This window comes from Apus apus, chromosome 2 (assembly GCF_020740795.1).
Source record: "Apus apus isolate bApuApu2 chromosome 2, bApuApu2.pri.cur, whole genome shotgun sequence".
NCBI lineage: Eukaryota > Metazoa > Chordata > Aves > Apodiformes > Apodidae > Apus > Apus apus.
In genome coordinates this window covers 107,581,762-107,603,366 of record NC_067283.1, presented here as the reverse complement: position 1 = coordinate 107,603,366, position 21,605 = coordinate 107,581,762, and the positions used below count along the sequence as shown (strand labels likewise).

The following is a 21,605-nucleotide window of genomic DNA, read 5'->3' as shown; positions in this document are numbered from 1 at the left end:
TAGCTCTTGACACAAAGCCTGTGACAGCTAACGTGTTAATTTTGATGCCCTTGAAATCCAGCTTGCCTCCCACATCTGCTAAAATAATGATTCTGACCCGGAGGAAGAAGGTGAAATAACAATCTGGCAGGCAAGTCATCTTCCTACTCCTCAAGAGGCTTGGAAACTGAGAGCTAACTGTCCTAATAAAAAAAAATAATAATAATAATTGGCAAGAGCTAATCTTCAAAATTTGCTAAAACTGCTGCAATTGGGACTGTAAGGAAATGCGTATTTTTTTTTACTCTCAACTTCTGCTTTTACATACCCCACCAGTATTGTGTGCCTCTATCCAAAGCGCTAAAGTAGTTTTGAATGTTTTTGCCCTTTCCCTCCCTTAGGTTTTCTTCAAAATTGCTCCTCTGGGATCTTGGACTGATCAGTAAGAAATCAGGTGGAGTTAGGCAAGTGTTGTCACAGCCAAAATTTTCCCTCTAAGAGATTAAGATTAGAAAGAGTAACAACAACTATGTCTTAACATTTCATTTATACACATTTATTTCTGAAACCATTTTCCACAAGACTAGGAAACCACCATGTTCTGAAATGTGACATACAACATGATTGGCAGGAAATAGTTTTCCTTTTCTTGATGCAGTGAAGGGTATTGTAGCTGTAAAAATCAAGACCTAATTCCCCATCTCCTCAAAGGAATCACCTAGTTCACTAAGAATTTGATTCTATGTAAGTGGTTTAAGGAAATTACAATATTAAACTTAGCTTATGAAGCAGCTGTTCTTAAAATGGACTGAAAGCATGAAAGGACAGAAGAATAAAGCTACCAACAGCTCTAAAGGAACACAGAATTTGGGAGCTTCAAGACAAGCCACAGAGAGACAGTCAGTGAAGCAGGAAAAAAAGCAGTAAAAGTAAATGGCATGATCTCCTGAATGGCAGGACTGAGATGCAATCATACACTATGAGACACTGTATTACAAACAAGACCTTATCACCAAGAACTAATAGTGACAAAGTACCAGACAAGCAGTGGAGGGCCACAAGGCTCAGGACAGGGGGTGGAGCTCGTGGCTATCTGCAAAACCCAAACTGACTGACTTAATTCAAGACAAGGTTTTGCCACATACGCTTCTCACCCTGAGACAACAGTAACATGGGTAGGCAACAGAAATGCTTATAAAAACTGTGCTGCAGATGTCCCTCTTTCACCAGTGACTCCCAGTGTAAAGAGGCAGTTGCCCAAATTTCTTCCAGCATCAGAAGCAGGTGAACTCAGCTCCTGACAACTGCTCTTCCTCCCCACAGGAGCTCCCTGAAGTGAGTTTGATGGAGGAAACTCCAAAGAGCTCAGATATCACCAAGCCAAGGTATTATGCCACATTCCAGTTTTTTAAATGTGGTCATTTCCTCTTTACTAGGAGGATTGCGGAGGATCAGGCATGCAGCAATTTCCAAACACTCTACTAATTACTCCCAACTGATAACAAAACCAGGAAGGGAACACACAATTTAGAGTATACAGTCTCACTGAGCACTGGCATTAAAATTGCATGTGAACCATCTCTATCTTTTAAAAGACAGCTGTAGTTAAGGAGGGGGCAGGGGCAGAAATCCACCTAATTAAAAGCAAAAGTTTACTATCCAGTCCCCAGAAAAGGTCTCCTTAGGCTTCCTTATGTCTAGGGACCCAAGAGTCTACAAGAAAGCAAGTTTCAAAGTGGGAGGCAGCATTATAAGAGAAAGGGAATGGGAAGCCTAGTATCTCTCAAATATGTAAAACGTTAGAGGGAAACATTTCATAAGCACACTAATACTTCTCTGTGAAGCCAAATTTAAATGCTGTATGGGTCTAGAGAAAAACAGCAGCCTAAACTTTCTTCCAAAGAAGGCTACTGATTTCTCTGAAGTTTTGGTGGTACACTCCATTCAACAGGGGAATCAGTGCTGCGGAGTAAGAATTCAATGCAAAGAGACAGAGGTACTAGCAAAACGTTCAATTGCATTTGCCACCCTAGATGTATCAGTTTAAAAGTCAGCCATCCATCTAATCTTAACAACTTCACACTGTAGATTCCAGGGAAGTCCTATTCCTTATGGTGAGATGCACAGATGCATTTTCATTTTAAAAAGAAAAAAACAAAACACACACACAAACAAAAAAAACCAACAACCCCAAAACAGAGTGCATTTCAGACTATAGTTACATACAGTAACTAACTTCTTCACTTGCCTCAAAGTGCTCTTGAAAAGAGCTAATTACAAGCTATGATGGAGACAGGAGAGACAACAGGAGGATCTTTGCACAGCATTCTATAAAACTAGTCACTCTGGGCTTGTTCATGGAATCACTACAACAGATGTCTGGTAATCTCTTAAGTAACAGTATCTTAAGTCTGCCCACACTATTTTGCTGTTCATAGCTCCATCAGTTTGAAAAACTACCTCAAAATAATCTCCCTAAAACATTACATGGAGAATATCAATTTAACATTTTAATCAGATCTTATACTGACTGAGTCTGTTCTTTACCATCTTACTTTTCTGGCCATTTTATGTCACAACATACAGTTCTTCCAATCTTTCATTTGTTATGAGCATTTTATTAGTTACTGTAGTATGACTGCAAATAAAAAAATTAAACATTTATTAAATGCAAATTAACCAAAGCATTTGACAATACATGCTGCAAGATCTTCAGATTAGGTATATGGGGGTTTTTCGTTAAACCCCTGAAGTGCCATAGATTCACAGAATGGTTTAGGCTGGAAGGGACCTTCAGGATCACCTAGTTCCAACCACCCTGCATGGGCAAGGACACCTCCCACTAGATCAGGTTGCTGAGAGCCCCATCCAACCTGGCCTTGAACACTTCCAGGGAGGGGGCTTCCACAGCTTCCCTGGGCAACCTGTGCCAGTGTCTCACCACCCTCACAGTGAAGAATTTCCTCCTAATGTCTAAACTAAATCTCTCCTCTTACAGTTTTGATCCATTACTCCTTGTCCTGTCACTACACAGCCTTGAAAACAGCCCCTCCCCAGCTTTCCTGTAGGCCCCTTCAGGTACTGGGAGGCCAGAGCCTTCTCCTCTCCAGGCTGAAAAACCCCAACTCTCTTAGCCTGTCTTCATTAAAGAGGTGCTCCAGCCCTTGGATCATCTTTGTGGACCTCCTCTGGAGCTGCTCCAACATCTCCATGTTGTTCTTGTGTTGGGGGTTCCAGAACTGGACACAGTACTCCAGGTGGGGTCTCATGAGAGTGGAGTAGAGGGGAACTTAAAATGAAACTTAAAATGTTAACTCACTGTAAACTACATTAAATACACTTCAATGAAAATAGCCATTTTAACAATCCTCTGTGGCCTCCCTATGTCATAAAAGAATTTCACAGAAACTGCAGCATTACTGTGTGACATAGTAGGACAACAGGAATCAGCTGTCATGGCATCAGAAGTCACTCAAAACAAAATTATTACATTTTGGCACCCTTTCTCTAAGCAACTCTATACTCCTATTTGATACTTCCAAGCTAACCACCTCAGGGTACAAAATTTGGCTGTAGCTGTTGTGAACAGTGACAATTTTTGAAATCCACGTGTTTCCCCATCAGATATTCTGCAGTTTTTCTACTGGATTATAAAAACATTTGTTATTCTGATATAATATTAAGAGCCTAATGCTGCTAGGTTGTTCACCACCATAAGCACCTTTACAACATTATTATGAGGTCATATTCACTACCTACCTGCAAGTTCAAATCCATCGCCAGGAGCTATACTAGCCATGCTCAGAGTGGCAAATGAGCCTCTGTAATGACTCACTGAAAATTCATTTACTAGCTCTGTCCATATTATATGAGGGTATTTCCAGAGTTCTTAGAAACGAGATGTGTTTGGGATACACACAACGTAAAATTGACTCATTAATATATCTCCATGTAGAATACAGAATGAAACAAAATTGTCAGGTTTGGAATTTTTTTTTTAAATGAAACTACTAGGCAAGTATTGGCAAATGCATATTGAACAAATAATCTTACAAGCAACACTTTTCACAACACTTTAAGGAATGCCATGACAAGACAGGATTTGAGGGTAAGTCAGTGATTTTTAAGAGACAGTAACAACACATTAATTGTAAAAATGTAGTGTTGTTTTATGAATGCAAATGTAATCTGTTTCAGAATATTAGAGATACCTTAATCACTTACTATATCTAATGAGCACTAGTTCACAAGACTAATTCTCTGAAAGACATCACTGTCAAAATGTCAAGGCTTATTACTCCTTCATTTGTCAGTCTTCTCAACAGTCCTCCTTTTCATGATTCCATTTTAGACGCAAAGGAAAATGTGCCTTCTGCATGACGTGTGAGAAACCATTACACAAGAACAGGCTACACACATATGTCTCACAGAGGCTATCCATCCAAGGTATAAAACCAAAAAGCTAAAATGCTTTTTTCCACTAATGACTTTGCAGTCCATTTGACAAGAGTAAAGATGTGATGCCTTAATATCATGTCCAAGCTCCAGGTTTTGTTAATTACATCCTACCTACCTAAATGCCCCCTGTAGTTTCAATTAGACATGGTATTCTTCTTCACTTCCCGTCTTGATTATTGTGCACTGTTGCTAAGCACTAGTTAACAGTTGCCACATTCACCCCAAGTTGGCTGCACTTCAGTGGTCATTCAAAGAATTAAATACAAAACATATGGTACAGCATGATACAAAGCGTAAAAGGGCTTTTAAAAACCTCTCTAAGATGCTTAATATGAAAGATATTACAAAAGGTTACACAGCTGGAAGTACAATCCTTACAGTTCTATGCCCACTTAAAATTTCCAGGAAACACTGAAAATTATAGAGAAATTCATTCAAGCCTCTTTTTTTCTTTTTTAGCTATAATTACTAAGATTTTCTAGAATATATTTTTGACATCCCACAGAGTTTAGCTTAACAGCCAATTAACAGTCGAGCATACGATAAGCTTCACAGTACAAAGATTCTTCCATATTTCCCTTTAAACAAATAACCTAACTAGCTATATTTCATAGCAACTAATTAGAGTGTCCTAAATTACACTGCCAAATTTCACTTCTTCCTTGTATCTGCAAAATACTTTGAATATGACTTGTTGAACTGTCAAATATCAGTGTCAATAGTTACATGTTTAAGAAGACCCTGAATCAAATGTGCTTTTTTGAATTCTAGACAAACTTTTCACACAGTCAGACCACCCCTCCTTTCATCCGTGATGTCCTCATGAGATCTTAAGAAACTTCATATATTTTAATTAACCCAGTAAAAAAGCTCAGCAGTCAGGTTGTCTATTATTCCTTATTTCCCTTCGTATTACATCCTGTGCTTAAAAAACTGCCTTACCAAAAAAATAATCACTGTTTCTGATTATTACATTATCTACAGCCAAACCCAAAACTAATAAAAATACCTGGTACATACATATTGTTTTTTATAACTTAATTATTTTCTGTTAAACACCTTAGCCAAAAATTTGTCTCGCACAAACACTACCAGTAATAAACAAAAATATACACTGTATTTGTTAGCTGTATTAACAGATGTCTAATTAAACCTTGAGAGTTCAGACCAAAATACTAGGCATACAGTGAACATTATTCATTTATTTTCTGGAGCATTTTGTTGGAAATACTTGAGCATATGTTTGAAATCCACAAGTGTTAAAATGAGAAATAAAGAAACATTTCTCCACAGCTTTGGGAATCCTCACACAACCCTTATTCCTTTGCAAAGAGGTATAAAAAAAGTTAATCCACCAGCTCCAAAAATGCTTTTGTCCTACTCACAAGCAAATTCTTCAGGATAAGGTTTAATATTTGTAAAAAGATTAGGTTTTTTTCTTTAAATCCCAGTAATGCTTATCTAATACGCTTTTCAATCAGTAGGAGGCCCACCCTTGTTTTTCTTTAGAGGACATATCCCAGGCCCCTTTAAAAACCCATACATTAGTGTTCATGACAGTATTTAACAGAGCAGAAAGCTTTTACAGTTACATATGTAACCTCTGAGAGGACAGGTATCTGCAGCTGAAATAGGCACCTACATGCTTCACTCTCAAGCTCTATACAGGGATGACTGTAACACAACATGATGCTTGTTATTCCTAAAGTCAGGAAATAAAGGACAGCGCTTTGTTTTTCAGCAGCCTTTTACCGCAATCTTTTAAAGAGCTCTTTGTAAAAGTTGTCAACAAAGTAAGACTATGAAACGTAATACTTAAAATATCTTTCAATGAAAAAAGTTTTAAGAGTCACCAATCCAAAGAAAGCCAAACAAAATTAGGTAAAAAACGTCACACCTTCAGGGTATTTAAGGCAAACATACTGACAAGCAGTAGACATGGAATATATTTTTCCACCAGGTAACTTAAAAAGTTCCCTGCACCTCAAACACATCTGACCACCGATAACTCTTAAATGCCAGAGTGTGGCTAAAATATCTGCAGGTTTGTGGCCTAAACCAAGAGGACACCTTGGCCCACCCTCTGGGTTGGCCGGAATCCTATGATTTAAACGCAATTCTCACCCTTCGGAGACCTCAGGAGAGGCAGGGGAAGGGCCCGATCCCGCCGGTCCCTCGCGGCTGCCGCGGGCCGGGGAAAAGCCCCTTCCTGAACCTGCCACCCGCGCTCGGTCCTCCGGAGCCGCTTCTGCCCCTCTGCCTTCGCTTCCCGACAGCGAGCACGAAGTCCCGCCGACCGGCTGTCACCGCCGTGGCGGGAAGCACCCACGGGCGGCCGCTGACAGAGCCGGCCACGCCAGCCCGCCCTCGGCGCGACCGCTCCGGCCCGCCAGGCTGCCGCGCCTCCCGGGGACAGGGATAAGCGCTCCCCGGGGAGGAGACGCCGCGTCCTCTCCTCCCCTCCCTCAAAACCGGCCCGCACACGTCTAGAAATGCCCTCCGAACACCCCCCCCGGGCCGCCCACCCCCTTGCGCGCTCCCCGCCAGGCGAAGCCGCCCGCGGGTGCGGAGGGCGAGGCGGCCGAGCCCCCTGCCGGCAGCCGCCCGCATGGCAGCGCGGGGCCGGGGCCGCCCGCCCTCCGGCAGAACCACCTGCACCCCCCGCACCCCCGCGCCTCGGGGCTTTGCCGCCCGCCCGCTCGCAGGGACGGCTTTGCTGCCTTAGCCGCCCGGCCAAGGCTCTCCCGCCCCCGCCTCGCCCCGTCGGACCCGTGTCACTTCCACCTCGCCGGTACCACCGGCGCAGTAACAAAGGGCCGGAGCCCACCCGGCGGCGGGCACCGGCAGCCCTGCCGTGGCACGGCCGCAGCCCGCCGCGCCAAGGGCAGCTCCGCGGCGGGACTGACAGCGAGCGCAGCCAGCCGCCCCTCGCCCCCCGTGTGCCCTCCTCAGGAACCGACCAGAGGCAGAAGTCAAACCCCCCGCGCCCCGCGTCGCTCCCTTACCTCGCCGGGCAGAGAGAGAAGAAGTTGGAAGAGCTCTCCTTCCACCCTTTCCTCGCTTTTTAATCTATTTGTGTCTGCCTGTTCGTATTGTAGTTTCCGCCCTCCGTCCCTTCACACCCGGCGGTGCCGCCGCCTCCCTCCGGGTCTCGGTCCCTCTCTCGCTCTCCGGCGGGAGGAGGGGAGGGGAGGCGAGGGGAGGAGAAGGGGGCGGGCCCGCAGGTGCCGCCCCTCCGGCTCTGACAGCCGGGAGGGAGCGGGGCCGGGGGGGCGGCGGGACAGGGCAGCGGGAGAGCTGGGCTCAGGTGAGGGGGTGTCCGGCGGATCGGCGGGGCTGAGAGACGGCCTCCCGCTCCCGGGCCGGGCCCCCGAACGGCAGGGCTGGGGAGGGACCCCGAACCCGGCCGCGCCGTGTCGGGGGCTGAGGGGATGGGTGCGGGCGCTGGGGCGGGTGCGGGTTCCTGGAGGAAGCAGGCGGAGGGCGGTGAGGCCCGGGACATGGCGGCCGAGGTGGGGAGAGAGCGAGCTGGGGTGCTTCCCGCCGGGGTGGGAAAGGATGGAGCCGAGGAGGGAGCTGGGAAGCGTCGAAATCCTGCCAGAAACCCAGCGTGGCTCGGTGGCCGGGGCAGGCAGAAGATGGCACTGGGGGGGGCACCTGCACTGCCCTGCGGAGGGGTCCCCTCGTGTCTGTTTCGGGTTTAGCGAGCAACGGAGCTAATCGGGGAGCCGGAGGGGCTCGCCTGCTTGAGACCGGCGAGAGACGGGCGAGAGAGAGACGGGCGAGAGAGAGACGGGCGAGAGAGAGACGGGCGAGAGAGAGACGGGCGAGAGACAGACGGGCGAGAGAGAGACGGGCGCCGGGCACGTCGTCGTGTCAGAGATGTAACCGCACGGGGCTCAAGCCGAGGCAGGTTAGACACGAGGGGATGGAAGCAGAAGGATCTGGAACATTCGAAGCTGTAAGTGGGGGCCGAGGCTGCGTGGGGAAGCGGAGTTTTTGGATTCTTAGTGTATGTAAAGATGAAGGTCGGAGGTAGCATGAGCTTGGGAAGGAGGCTAGAGATACAGCAGGGTGCCCTGAGGGTATTGAGCGGGGGAAAAATGATTCTGCATTTTCTTCCTTTTTCCTTTGATTGATTAAGCTGCCATATGAGCCATCTCCTCTCTTTCACTTTTCACAGGGCATCTTTCTTGAGAGCCTTTCAAAAAGCCTTTATCTTCTCTTGTGACCATAACAGAGCTCAGTCTTACGCAGTGCCTTATCTTTCCACCTCAGTAGCTGAAAGAAAAGTGAGAGCAGCAACAGAAAAGTGGTAGTAGTGTTTGGGTTTTTTTGACAGGAACCTGCTGCTGTATGACATTGAGAAAAAGATGTCCAGTATTTTTCTTACATCCCTTTCTTTTGTGTTTGCTGGTGAAAATAGTAAGTTCTAGCATCCCAGTGAGAGTTCTCAGTACCACCAATAAGCCTTTCCACCAAAAAGTGGAAGGGAAAAATCTGCCCCTACCTCTTGGATAAAGTCGAGATGGCACAGCAACAGTGTGGCACTACATTAATGCTGCTCGGTGCAGAAGTGAGAAACAGAGGTGTGTTGAACATTAATGGTTTTGAACAGTCCACAAAAATAGCCTTCTTCTGCAGTCATCACTCTCTTTCTGATAGGAGGTTTTCACTATTTGTTCTGGTTTCGTTTAATTTGAGCAATGCTGTTTTATGGCATGCTGATTTGCACTTAATTTCATTTAATGGGACGTGAAAGTGTAGTAATGGGTGTTTATATCTGTGTAGATAAGTTAGAGATCAAAGGTTGGGGCATATGGTTATGCAGTCTTCATAGCAAACTTGCCAAGAAAGAATCTGCAAGCCATCTGAGATTATGCAGCACATATATACAAAATATATATATCACTGCCTTTTATGCATCCATATGAATTTGTATTTCTGGATTTTTGCTTTTTTGTTACCAATTCATTTGGTAGCAAATACCAAAAGAAGTTGGTTTCCTATCAATTTCTTCGACACTTCGTTGTAGTACTTTGGCTCCAGAACTTCCTTACGTATATTCTTATGTCACAGTTGTTCACAAAGGAAAAAAATAAAAGGTTTCTCCCAAACAAAGCTTTGCTACTAGTTTTTTCATTGGCTACTTTGATTCTGTGATTACGTATTTTTTAATTTCAGTAGCTGAAAATCAATTGCCTTTGATAGAACTATTCACATACCTGAATTGCTTAGAGCTGAGCTTCACCTATGGATTACCTGAAGACATGCTACATCCATCATCTTAACTATCTTGGTATCTGGGTATTTATAAAGTTGCTAATAATATGACTCTTAACAATAGATAGCTAAAAATATTAGCTGAAGCAGAATTTAAGAGACTTTGTTGAGTCAGATCAGGCTTTAAGGTCAAATCCTAAAGATGTGACTCTTTGTCTTTTCTAAGTTGAACACTTAATTTTCTGGAAAATAGCTGCAAAAGAGTTCAGGCTGCCATTCTAATATATCTGCTTGAATGTTGTATATGTCAACTAGGTTGTTGATACTCTGCAAAATATAATGGAATTTAGCAGTATCACTATCAGTCCCTTGAGATAATGTCATCATATGACCCTGGAGAGATTTATACAGTGACTTTATTATTACTGTTAGAAGTTAATGAGAGATTCAAAAGCATATCAAGATGCCTTTAAAACTCCTGCTATAGAGTACGATCATTCTAACTTAGATTACTTAATTATATCTAAATTGATTCCAGTAATAGCAGTGTAGATTTCCCTTGACATTTCAAACTCTTTACCTACAGCCATCTACTGAATGAGTGAGAATTACCCTGACAGCTTTAATGCAGTAACTCTTTTCTTATTTGGATTTATTTTTTGTTTGCTTTTTTGAAAAGGAAGAAACATTCATTATATCTTTTTTTCCAACTTTATATTTTGATTATCAACATTTACAGCTTCTAGAGTGGTTTCATCTGTACCATCTGTGGGCCATATTGCACATCAGATGGCAGGATAAAATCTGTAACAAGAATATTTTGGAACATAAAAGTCTTTCAGGGTTTGAAGCCATGATACTCACAACACAAACGTGCAGCGCTGCTCATGTATCTGAAACAGAAGACACAGAATGCCAAAGCAGCTGCTGGAGTGAAATTAAGGAGAGACCACACAGTTTGGGGAACATAGAGGCATCGTGAACAACAGGATGTTTGAGGGAACAAGAAAGTGCAGCTTCAAGCAGTGAGCAATTGGAGTCAATCATTAGGAATTATTGACAGCAGACATGCAGTCACACAGCAATTAGAGGTTTGCTTCGGGAAGCAAGGTCAGTTAATACTGAAGTAAAGAGGCAGCATCAAAAAAGCACCTGGTTTAGCAAGCAGTATTTTCTGGTCCCTGACTAGGAAACATAGAACAAAATTGTCATTCATGGGTTGAGTTTTGGCCATTTTCATAGCCACAAGGCAAGATACCATCACCTATTCTATCTTCTGTTATAAAGGGCTGTGTAAGAGCATAATATGACACTAGTTTGTGCAAAGGTTAATGGGCCCCCAGAGGAACTACAGGGGTTGATAGGTATCCTTCAGAACTGAGCCTCCCTAATGGATTGCATTTTCCCCTGTCTTTAAGTATCTCTTGCCTTTCTTCATATTTTCTGGTTTTAAAAGCAATAGAAATGAGATACTTTTGAATATCATGCTTAAATACTGCTGATTGTAGGAACTGACAGTTCCACCCTTCCTTGCCATGAGAGCAAACTTCCCAACAGACTTCAAGTTGTTTTTTTTCCCTGAAAGCGAAGGTCATAATTTCATCTGAGAGGTAATTCTCTGAACTAGAGCTTGTCTTTACATTTTTGTCGTTCTAGTTACTTTTAAATATTCACAGATAACTCGATGGATCCAACCTCAGAAATAAGGTTTCAAAAAACATAAATAAATAAATAGCCACACAAGGGAACTCTCTGCTTTAATTTCTTGTTATTTGTAAACTATCCATTTCATACACACTAAAACGAGTCATTTCTATCCTAGAAACATTAGTATGAATGTTATAATTGATCCAACCAATGAAACATTACATTTTGCCTTAATGAAGTGTCTGAATTCCACAGACCTGATCTTACCATTGTTAAAAGCTGACTATAAACTTCACTTTGTCTTCCTTTGCTGGGGCTAGAGCAAATCCCACCATCCTGGTGGGTAATTCCGTTATGAGTCTTCTAAGTAACTTCCACATTTCTGCATAAATCACAAATGGTCTTTTGTGATTCATTATACCTTTATCCCTTTTTTATTGTGATGTGAATTACTCTTTCCCTAGTTGTCATACTGTAAAGTTGTATTTGGTCTCTTTAACACTGAGGCATCTATGAAATTCTGCTACCCAAATACTTAAGAGCTATTCCCTAAATAAGTTGTTTGGTGTTTTTTTTTTCTAAATGGATGGAACAGGTGGATAGGACGGAACAGGAAGCAGTGCTGCAGGTGGGGAGCAGAAATATGCACAATTAAAAGTTTTTAATGCAGACCCCCTGAGAGCAGAGCTAGGAACTGAACTCATATCTTCTGATGCTCAGACACTGCTGTAATTCTGATGTCACTGGATGTAAGCTTTTTTAGATCTTTTATTTAAATGTTCTTAAAATACATATTTTGGCATCCGTGTTTTCAGCATTAATATTCAGCACACGTCCTACAAAAAAACAATGAATTGCACAGTTAGATGAAAAAGGCAGAGTGTTTCTTACAACTAGTAAGAACATAACTGGCTTTATCTTTCTAGTATTCACTCAGTAGAAATTGGGCAACTAATCAGCAGGCTTTACTGGAAGCTCAGCAGTAGCACATAGTTAGTGGAACACAAATACTTTCTATTCCTTCTTGATTTTGATTGGAGTTTGCAGAATGACCACTGTTATGATATAATCATTCCATAAAAAGAAACAGTTGTATAAAAGTCCTGGAGCTAATCACTAGAATCTTGGTCACCCTGACTGTAGAAACTATAACCAGATTCTCAGGGTTTTTTCGATCTTTCTATAAAATACTTGGTATTGCAATGTCAGCTCTTGCTTACAGGTTGGCAGCTGTACCCTGTCATGCAAGACCCAGGAGGATGCCATTTCCTTTGCCAAGAAGCATGCCCTTAACAGCAGGCTGTGTGCCAGCAAAAGGGAAAACGTGTTGCATTGCCTAAATCAAAGGTATTCTCTGAACAAGAAGTTGTGGCACCTGAGTAACTGTGCTGCATGAGAGAGGCTCTAACACTGTTTCTTTTAAATAATTTTCTAATTCAGTTTTGTTTCAGGTAAGGCAGTGCAAAAGGACTACCCCTTTTTAGTACTATCAGAGCTACTGTGAAAAATAAGTTCTGCGTTAAGGAAAGCTCTGTAAGCTAGCATTTGCCAAAGCTGAGCCTCTAGATAATGGGGTTTCCACTTGTATAAATTTTTATTTCAGAATTCATTTTCAGAATTCACTAATCTTTCAGTAGAATCCTTTTTAGTAACTAACGTGTGCATCACTTCAGACTGGCTGATTGAAATGAATCATATGATGTGAATTCAGATATTATGATTGAGACTAGTTTTTATACATAATGGAATTAGCACAATCCATTTTGACCTCTTTCAATGGGAAGATAGGTTCTGATGTTTTACTATACAAAATGTTAGCAACACTCCATTTTTTAAAGGAAAATTTAAAGCATGGTAACTGATTGCTTTAAATTATTCAAGAAGAGTATTCTGATTGTAGTTGGATTTGTTCACTTTAACTACATTATAAAGAATTCCCATGTATCTTTGAAAGCGTGGCTAGGACATTCATGAGGACCACAGATCTGAGGACTTAAACATTTTTTTTTCCCCTGGGATATCTAGATATAGGTTAGTCTTCTGCTCATCAGGAGATACTATGAAAAAAGGAGTGCTGCCATGGCTACTTAGATAATTATGTGCTATAAAAAGGAATAGGACCTTCTATTGAAATGTTTCCAAAGTGCAAGACCGTATGAAAAACAACCTCAACAAAATGGAGAAGTATGTGTAGTACTGACTATTCTATGAAATACTCAGCTATAATCTGGCTCTTTCACCATCCCCTGCATTGCATCCTCAAGAGACACCACTGACACTTTGATCCATTACTCCTAAATGATATCTTCACTGCCAAACACATAATCTAATCAAACTATTTTATAGCCTAGAGTGAAATAATACTTTTAAATAGGACTTACGTACAGAGGAGGTAGTTTTGCCTAACTTAAAGCTGTCTAAAACTTGAGCTCCTATGTATTTTTATTTATAGACAATGAAAACAACTTGGCAGCTTGGGCAGGCAGTTTTATCCTGTTCTTAAATGAACATCTTCATAAGGTGTTCATAAGGCAACCCCTCTCCCCTCGTTTTCCTTATTGACTTTTGAAGGAGCTTGGAGACCTAGATCAGACTGCACACCTATTCACAACCAGTACTGGGTGAAGGCAGTCCCCCTCCTTGTGATCACTCAATCACTTACCACAGGGTTTTCAAAAAATTCCCTCCGCTGTTCCCCATTTGACATGTTCAACAAAACCCCATTTTGAGTCCCCTGGCTTGTTAGTCATACATAGGAAAAGGACGATCAGCAGTTTCATAAAAGCAATTAAATTCAGAGCTTACAAAGACTTTTTTTTTTTAATGGAACTGGCATTGTTTAATGAATGAAGCTCAATGGTAAAGTTTTTTTAAAATTCCAAATTTGCAATGTTCTCGTAGCTGTTACCAGTAAGAGCAGTGTATTTCATCAGCATCAATATGTCAGTGCTGGCTGATGTTTGTTGAGATATTTATTCTGAACCCAGCTGGCAAATGGCAGTGAGTTCACTTGCATCTTTATTTTTGATGCCTTTTTCTTAAATAGTTATAAGTGGTGTTGCTCATGAACCAACAAGAATGTTAATACCAGAGAAAATGGCCCTGAATCTATACTGGAATCAGTCCATGGAAACTGGGCATTTTAAAGGTGAAAAACAGACATCTCACAATTACAGTACCTGTGGCCTTAGTGTAATGTTTGTAGTGCAAGACATTTTTAGTGTTTAAAAAAATGCTTTACATTTTTTGCTGCCTAGAATCTATGGAGGTTTATCTGTCTAGGGTATCAAACTTTCATCTTGGTTTGTGACTTTGTTTTGTTTTTGCCAGAAAGTCACAGATATGTTTGAGTTTTTGGGGTTTTTACAGATGGAAAATATTTTTGAGGTGAGGTGGGTAAGACTGCACAAGCCCTAACTATTCTTGGTTTTGTCGCTGTTCACTTTACACAGGCAAAATTCCTACTTAAAGCAGCTTATAGTAAATTTCCCAGGCTTGTGTAGCTGCCAGAACTAACAGTCACTCCCCTCCCAGTTTCCTACCAGGTCCATACACATCATGGTAGACCGGACTTCATCCCTGTGAAAAGCTTAGCTGCTAAGTGAAGTTAGTCCACCATTCACTCTATCTTAACTGGCTTAAGTGCTGTCAACAGTAGATCTCTCTCTTAGTCTTCTGGTGGCTCTGAGCATACACAGCTGTCTACTCTCATATTTATAAATTCTCCATTTTCTCCAAAAGAGTTTACAGATGTAGGTGAATGCAGAGACAGCTTGACTCGGCTCTCTTGAAACACAGAAAGAAAGGTAGGTGTGTGCTGCATGGGGTGTGACCTGCCAGCTGGCTTTTCCACAGTGAAGGTTTCCCAGGGCTTCAGAAACATGTCTAATAGCCACCACGCCTTTCTTGGGCAGCTTCTATCTTGGCATGGAGCTGTCTTAACCTTCACTCCGCAGGCACGCAGACTCAATATTTTAGCAGCTCATCTCCCAGCTATTTCTCTTAGTTCTCAAAGAAAAGAAAAAGCAAGTGCTGCTGTATCCATATACCTGCAAATCTCCTTGCAAAAATAAATCTGCGTATGAGTTGTAATGTATTGAGTACAAATATTTTTGTCTAACTACCCCTCTTATTTTTCTTTCTCTCTGTGTAACTTTTCTGGGAGATTAATGTTTTGTAAAGCTAACGGTTTTAATACTGAGTTGCATTCACCTGGGGGTCAAGAAAATAGGATGTTTTGTCAAGATTAATATAATTAGTTCTCTTTCTCTATATTCTCATCTCTCAAGCACATGGTACTACCAAATGTGCAGCAAGTTATATTTCCTAGCAACTTGCTGAACAGCTTTTGCATTTCTGTGAGTCTTCCAGTGGCATCAATGAAGGGGAATCAGTGGAGGGTCCCTACTTGTGTTTTGAAAGCAGTCTGCACTGGGATTTGGACTTGGGTTGGTCAGCAGGGAAAGCTGCTGCTGCACTAACCCCCTGCATCACTTCACCTTGCAACCCGCAAGAGCCAGAATATAGCCCCTAGTCACAGCTTGGACGGGGCTGGATCCTCATGACTGCAACATGAGGTTTCAGGTCATGTTTTATTTACATCTTGGGGTTTTTTTTTTACAGGTTTCTCAGTACCTCCTGCCAGCTGAGCAGACAGGATTGTGATTGTTGTCAGGAGAGAAGGAAACCTGCCTGCTTCCCTGCTGGTTAGGAACAGTTCCAAAACCAGCTGCTGTCCAGTCAGCCAATAAGAGGAAGAAAATCCCGAGGGCTAGAAAACACTGGACTCATTTATGCTGTAGGTTATTTTTAACATAAAAATAACTAATCTCTATTAATTTCCATTATTACATGTTTCTTGTAGTGAATGGTCCATGTCCCAGCAGCTCCAGAGAAAGGATAGGTCCAGGCTATGCAATACAAATCCCTCTGGGTTTACTAGTTTGTTTACAAGAGTTTTTTGTTCATCTGAAGTAACAAAAAGCAGCCAAGTCTCTTACTGTGTTTGCTCATGACACTTAGCAGTCTATGAACTTGATGTAAAATATTAGACCACATAAGCTGGATTTCTGCTTCCAGAGCACTAGAGTTTTCAGATCAGTAATGCTACATGTTTGGTATCTCTACACTCCTTTGCTTTCTGTTTTGTTTTGTGTTCCCTTAGCCCTTGAAGAAAGATTTTCCTTCCAGGTAAATTCAGGTTTATGTAATATTTTGTAGTTGAAATTATTCCTCTTGTGTTTTGGCATCCCAAAATTAAAATAAGGCATACTGCTGTTTGGCTTAGCAGCAACCTCTTCAAGAGATCACCTGAGAGTAAATGTGTTCGTGCTGTGTGGTGGCTCCAGCAGTTGTGGGAGCTTTTAGTGTTGCCAGACATCTTGGTGCTTGGGTCTGATCTACATCTGCTGTGATCATCAGCACCAAGAACTTGAACATTATAAAAAAGTAAACTTTGAAATCACAAGACTTTGAACTTTTCAATTCCAAATGAAGTTGAGGGTAGGAGGAAAAGCGTATCACTTGTGAGTGGAAGACTTGAGGAAGCAGTCCAGTGCTATTGGCAAGGCAGAGCTGAAAGCAGACAGATACTAGGAATGGTTTATAAAATCCTCCAAGATATGCTATTGGAGAGGGCACAAGAAATCCTTAAAACTGGCATGTGAAGATGGACATGAAGTGGAGACAGGCAAACACAATGATCATTAAAGTACTGGTCGAAACACAGTCTACTTTGACTTAATCAAACACTTTGGTCAACTATCTGGTCATTTAACTGCCTGCTGGCTGGGAGAACAATGTTGCTACTCAAATCTTACCTGGTTTCACTGGAGATGAGTTGCTGAGCAACCAGTCAGACCAAAAGCACACTGAAGAATGCAAATACCACCTCCCTGCAAAAAAGTTTGTCCTTCATAGCATCACCATTAAGCATACTGCCTTCTCCTGTAAACACCAGCTGGCACTTGCCTATCGGAGAGCAGGAAGTTAAATTCCACCACAACATTAGGAAAAAAAAAAGCCTTTCAAGCACTGGTTGCCCAGAGGGACAGAGAAATCTCCATTCTTGGGCATATTAACAACTTGACTGGAAAAGACCCAGAGCAGCATGTGCTAACTTGGCCCTGTTCTGAGCAGGGGGCTGGAGCAGATGCTCTCCAGCAGTCTCTTTTTTTCTGTCATCAGTAAGCAACTGCATACAGGCTCAGTAAAAAGGAATGGACATTTTTAGGTACTTTTAACTTCCCAGTAATGTAAGCTGTGCTGCTGTAGCTAGCAAAAAAAATATAAAATAATACAGTGGTGAGGTATAAAGATGCAGTTAGCTTCCACACACATAAACCTGCATGCAGGGACACATGTAAGCATTTATGTTAGCTGTTCTGTGGAAAGGTAGTTCAACAACAAAATATGAGAGCAGAGGGAGGGGTGCTTGAGGTTGAAGAAACCCTTGGAAAAAGCATCAATCCTTCCTCTTGCCAGATTTTGCTTCCAAGATGCTTGAATTGAGCCCCTGTAGTGAACTGAGCAAGAGCTCTGAGTTAATGGAAGGTAATATAACTAGCATTGAGAGCTATTTGCACAACCCATGTACATGTTAAGCCCTTCCTTTTTTTGCACCTGCTTTCCAAAAAGTGCAAATTGTCTTTCTCAAAGTGGGAAAACTCAAGTCATTTAGTCTGGTATTTTCAGAAGTCTGGTAAAAGAAATGGTCTCACATTTATCCTCAGGAAGTATAACTATGTAGATAACTATAGCATAGTTGATAACTCTGCTAGGGGACATTATTTTGTTCCCAGCCACAGGGGAGAAGCATAAAACCTTGACCTCAAAGGTACTTCCATCTATGAGAAAAATTCAGTTATATTGAATGGTTTCAGTTCAAGGAAAGGAATTCCTGATAACTATCAGAAATCAATATTTAGATATAAAAAGCTCTGTTTTCACAAATTGTATCATTCCACTCACCCTTTTGTCTATAAGTGAAGCCCCTGGAGCATGAGGAGCTCCTTCTCATGTCTGGTTCTAACATGGCAAAATGACACTGACCTTTTGCCCACTCATGTGGCAACATCATCCCTGAGCTGAGACTAGAAGAACTAGACCCAGCATTTCAGCATAAGGGCAAGATCAGTGCCAGATCCCCAAATACCGTAACTTTCTTAGCCTGACTCAAGACTCCCCTGCCTGTACACCTAGATGGATTACATTACCCCTTTAGGTTTCCTTCCAATGGGAGTATTTGTTCAGCTGCTGTGCCACTCTTTTCTGAGTCCTTTCCAGAGCCCACTGATTTAAAGTATAGTTTCCCATCTTAAGACTGTAACTTTCATTCTCCATTCTTAGGTAGATAGCTTCATGTTTACCTGTGATAAAGAAAAATATTATATGCTTGCTTTCTGTTTACCAACTGATTACATCAGTGACCTAGTTTTGTTTCTGTTCCTCTGGTCTTCATGTCTGTTGCAATACAACGCGTTTATGTTTTCTTCTGTATCACAGATGAAAATGGAAAATGGCCAGGAGACAATCCAGGTGGAGTGTGACTACTTAACACCGCTACTGAACAATGGTTCATTGCCTAGAGTTGAAACTAAAAATGGAGTTAACCACTGCATTTTGAACCACCTGGTATATCTGTGATAACGTCATGATCAAAGAGTGTGCAAAACTAAAGCCTCATGCTTTATAGCTGTCTTCATAACTGTCTTTATGAATTAAGCTCTTACTCTTCTGAAAAAGGTACCAGATTATCTCAGCAAAATCTACATTCTGTAAACCCATCAGTTGACACTGCTTGCTTTTTTCCCCCAAATGCAGAACTGAGGTATTTATTGAAACTCCTGAAGTCCACTGCCAACCCCTGCCCACCTTATGCTTTACACTGTGCCCAGGCAGAAATCCCAGGAAACCTTGCGTCAAACCTGAGAGAGTCTTAAAAAAGCCCTTTGAAGTGTTTCCTAACAAGAACACAGTTATGTTGGTTGAAGCTTCTCACCTGCCTGCATCACTGACAGCACTTTTACCAATCCTATATAGCAACTAATATGTTATTAAAACGCCTTTGTTCCTATAATTTTAGAGCCGTTATTGTCTGTATTTCTGCTGTTCTTTACCTTTGTAGCCTCCTTGCACGTCTGGGGTTCTGTACAGCAGCAGCCCTCTCCTGGCTGCCAGCCCTTCCCCGTGTGCTGCTTGCTCATCCTTCTCTCCTTTCCACAGAAATCTTTACTTTTCCCTCCAGAGAGTTTCATACCTGATCAGCACAGCCTCAGTGCGGGGGATGTATTAAAGCATTCTTACCACGCTCCCAAGTGATCCTTCAGCAGTGCCTGCCACTCTCTGTGAGCCTGGTGGTGCCCCTGCTGCCCGGGGGTCCCAGGGGACAGGGTCATCAGGGGTTCATGTCCGTACAAACAAGCAGCACCAGGGGTGTCATCGTCCCACAAAACATTTCCTCTGTGCCTAGAAACAGTTGGAGCAGGTCCAGAGAAGGGCCACGAAGATGATCAGAGGGTTGGAGCACCTCTGCTATGAAGACAGGCTGAAGAGAGCTGGGGTTGTTCAGCCTGGAGAAGAGAAGGCTCTCAGGAGACTTTATAGCACCTTCCAGTACCTGAAGGTGCCTACAGGAAAGCTGTGGGGGGGGAACTTTTTACAAGGGCTTGTAGTGGTAGAACAAGGGGGAATGGCTTTAAACTGTAAAAGGGTATATTTAGGTCAGACATTAGGAGGAAATTCTTCAGCGTGAGGGTAGTGAGACACTGACACAGGTGGTCCAGGAAGGTTGTGTCTGCCTTATCCCTGGAAGTGTTCAAGGCCAGGCTGGATGGGGCTCTGAGCAACCTGCTCTAGCGGGTAGTGTCCCCGCCCATGGAGGGGGGGTTGGAATCATAAATCTTTAAGGACCCTTCCAACCCAAACCATTCTGTGATTTGATGATTTATATATTTTTTAATACAGAACGCGTGTTGTTTTTTTTTTTTTCCACAGAGTTTCACCGCTCCCCACAAGCGCCGGTGCCTGGTCAGGAAGCAGGGCAGGGCGGAGCAGCCCCCGCCGCCGCCGCGCCCTCCGCCCGCGCCGCCCGCCAGGCCCGCACCGCGCTCCCGCAGCGCCGCCCAGCGGCACCGCCGCGCCCGCACCGCAGCGGGCCGGCCTGTCTGTGCCGCCGTGCGGGAGGGGCGGGCCGGCCGCCCTGCCGAGCTGCGGGCGGCCCTGGCTGCTCTGCGGGGAGCTGCTGCCTCCCGCGGGGGCCTGGCCCAGGCGGCACCGCTGCCGCTGCGGCTGCGGGTGGCACTGGTGGAGCTGCGCTGCGTTCCCCTGGGGAGGCTGGTTTGCGCTCACCTCCTTGGGGTGTTGGCGAGCGTGCGTGAGCGCAGCCGGGGCTGCCCCGCATGGCTGCCCCGCAACAGGGCTCTGCTCCGGGGCCTGCGGCTGTGCTGGGCTGGATCCTCCCTTGTCGCCCCGGCTGCCTTTTCCTGCTCCCTGGCTTTCACTGCTGCAAATTTATGATGATCCCCTTGAATTATACACCCGTGTCCCGGGGCACTGTGGTAAAATTTAAGCATTTCTTATTTTCTCCTCCGCTACAAAGATTTCATTTCTATTTAGGCCCTTGCGTTGCTAGTTTTTTCCTTCTCTGTCCAGGAAATGTCTGTGGGCAGTGGTTCACAGAGGAAATCTCTGCCCTGCTGGAGAATGTGACAGTGATCCGTCCACATAATTTCTAATTGGTTGAAGTCACTTGTCATTCAAGTCGAAGTATGTCACTAATACTGCAACAGCAAATTGCTGCCTCAAGAGATACTGTGAACCTGACCTTGGAAGGAGGCTCTGCATGACTGGGGGAGCATCTCTTCTCCTGGGATTTCTCCAAGAGATACAGCACTATGTCAAGCTACAGCTCATTTTTATAGCTGCTGGTATGCTAACTAAGGAGAAATGCAGGTTTCGTCTAACTTCTCTTCACCAGACATCTCTGTCTGAAATAAAGTGTGCTTGACAGTACATGCGTGCATGTAAGCACACCCTGTTCAGGATAGGGTGGAACCAGGATGTTGCCCACCCAAGAATGCAAGGCTGCTGCTTGGCAAAGCACACAGCCCCTGGAAACATGCCCAGAAATCCGGAGCACCCCACAAAAGAAGTAAAACAAACAAACAAATAAACAAAAAAATGCAAGTAGAAAAGAGCTCTCAAGCAGGCTTCCTTACTTGGGCCAGAGGTGATTGATTTTATTTTTTTTTTACCTCCTGTAAGCAACATCCGAGGACTAGATGATCTCAAAGGCCTTT

At 43.2% G+C, this 21,605-nt stretch overlaps 1 protein-coding gene and 1 long non-coding RNA gene across 11 annotated transcripts in view; one reads left to right on the top strand and one right to left on the bottom strand.

The window, feature by feature from the left end:
- Positions 1-7,586, bottom strand: part of GREB1L (GREB1 like retinoic acid receptor coactivator) — a 144,006-nt gene extending 136,420 nt beyond the window's left edge. For all 7 annotated transcript variants that reach the window (XM_051609713.1, XM_051609714.1, XM_051609716.1 and 4 more), the window contains exon 1: positions 7,443-7,586. The gene's annotated coding sequence lies outside the window, so the exon portion shown is untranslated. The remainder of the gene's footprint in view (positions 1-7,442) is intronic.
- A 107-nt stretch (positions 7,587-7,693) lies between these two features.
- LOC127381572 (uncharacterized) lies at positions 7,694-19,384 on the top strand. 4 transcript variants are annotated; one of them, XR_007888752.1, is made up of 5 exons: positions 8,283-8,398; positions 12,530-12,654; positions 15,049-15,113; positions 15,931-16,105; positions 18,811-19,384. It is a non-coding gene; the product is annotated as an uncharacterized LOC127381572 (long non-coding RNA). The 4 variants fall into 4 exon arrangements; XR_007888751.1 differs by lacking the exon at positions 15,049-15,113; XR_007888753.1 differs by lacking the exons at positions 8,283-8,398; positions 12,530-12,654; positions 15,049-15,113 and adding an exon at positions 7,694-7,744.
- Positions 19,385-21,605: the final 2,221 nt, after the last annotated feature.